General features: G+C 35.7%; 1 protein-coding gene across 1 annotated transcript in view; it reads left to right on the top strand.

Annotated features, from left to right (window-relative positions):
• Window positions 1-2,061, top strand: part of LOC106474178 (CD109 antigen-like) — a gene marked incomplete at both ends in the record, with an annotated part of 37,774 nt that overhangs the window by 21,639 nt on the left and 14,074 nt on the right. The gene's annotated exons all lie outside the window — the stretch shown is intronic.

Raw genomic sequence — 2,061 nt, 5'->3', positions numbered from 1 at the left:
GTGAAGAAGCCAAGTCATTGTAACCACACATTTTATCTAAGCAGACACCCAGACTAAAAGTGAAGAAGCCAAGTCATTGTAACCACACATTTTATCTAAGCAGACACCCAGACTAAAAGTGTAGAAGCCAAGTCATTGTAACCACACATTTGATCTAAGCAGACACCCAGACTAAAAGTGTAGAAGCCAAGTCATTGTAACCACACATTTATCTAAGCAGACACCCAGACTAAAAGTGTAGAAGCCAAATCATTGTAACCACACATTTTATCTAAGCAGACACCCAGACTAAAAGTGTAGAAGCCAAGTCATTGTAACCACACATTTTATCCAAATACCCCCCCCCCCTAGATTAGAAAAATGTTTTCATTTTATTGGAATATTCCAATATAATTTCTGCTCCTTTTAATTGATACATTTCAGTCACGTTATCTAATTAAACTATATATAAGCTGAATTGACATTATATATGTATGTTATATGACCATCATTTTATTGAACATTTTACCTGACTAACCCAGTTTGCTTATAATAAGATCTCACAAGTTCCAATAGGAAGTTATTCAGGAACTTTAGTGTTTTTCAAGTTTCAGTAATTAGATAAAGTAGCCCTGTTACACATCGTGATAAAGGTAACAACATAGAAAGTACATAGACTGAAATTTTGTTTTAAAGCTCAAGCTTTTCAATATGTTAGCATATTATTAGATCACTTCATAAATAAAACTAACTTTCGAAAGTATTGGACTTATTATTGATGTTTTGTTTTTATAGGTCGAGAGCTAGCATAGTGGATGTTAAGCGGATATGTTTTTTTTTCTGCTTAGTATTTACATTTAGATGTCGGTATAGCAGTGTCCTTAGATCTTTGAAACAGGAAATACACGCTGAGTTAATTCGGAAACGGAAATATCGTAATATTAAGTCAAATTTAACTAACTTTGGTAAAAAAAAAACTTTGGCTTTGAATAAATTGATAAAATGACGGAAAACACATTTTTTCCCTATAAAAATTTAAATCTTATTCCTATTTCTCCCAAGTGGCTCAACGATAAGTATAGCTTACAGCTCTAAGAATAGGGTTTCTATACCCGTGGTGGACAGATCACAGATTGCCCATTGTGTAGCTTTATGGTTAACAACAACCAAACCAAAGCTGTTACTACTGTGATTCAAAAACCACATTGAGCCAAGGCACTTTCACTTATCTTACTGTTACAGCTATGAAAAAAATCATTGATATGTTACAGGCTTTCTGTAATTATAGTTCTGCTTGAACCACCATAAAAATCGTTAACATTTTGATCTGATTCACATAAGCTACATTCCACAATAACTCAATGCTTACAGAACCGTATATGTAGACGTAGGAAATGGTTGTTGCGATAAAATGTTGCTGTAATACAAGTTTATTTTATATTTTCTAATTTTCAGTCTTATATTACAAATATATGCACAATATTCAATCTTAAATAACAGCCCCCCCCCAGTGACACAGCGGTATGTCTGCGGACTTACAACGCTAGAAACCGGGTTTTGATACCGTGGTGGGCAGATTACGGATAGGCCATTGTGTAGCTTTGTACTTAATTACAACCCACTTAAATGATATAAGAAGAATCTAGATTATTATGCATAAAACTTTATTTCTTAATACCAAAGCACCGTACACGAATAACTTAGTTTCTGTATTAATTAAATCTCAGGGCCCGGCATGGCCAGGTGGTTAGGGTGATCGACTCGCGAGCTATGGGTCGCGGGTTCGAAACCCCGTCCCGCCAAACATGCTCACCCTTTCAGCCGTGGGGGCGTTATAATGTGACGGTCAATGTCACTATTCGTTGGCAAAAGAGTAGCCCAAGAGTTGGTCACCGGTGGTGACGACTAACTGCCTTCCCTCTAGTCTTACACTAAATTAGGGACGGCTAGCGCAGATAGCCATCGTGTAGCTTTGCGCGAAATTCAAAAACAAACAAATTAAAACTCAAAACTTGTATTTTTAGTTTCAGTGTGAGATGGTATAAATTTAGGCTATTTATTTTTTTACGTATCATTAAGATA

Source organism: Limulus polyphemus, unplaced genomic scaffold, assembly GCF_000517525.1.
Source record: "Limulus polyphemus unplaced genomic scaffold, Limulus_polyphemus-2.1.2 Scaffold6917, whole genome shotgun sequence".
NCBI classification, from domain to species: Eukaryota; Metazoa; Arthropoda; class Merostomata; order Xiphosura; family Limulidae; genus Limulus; species Limulus polyphemus.
The sequence above is the reverse complement of the archived record's forward strand: the minus strand, read 5'-3'. Positions and strand labels throughout refer to the sequence as shown.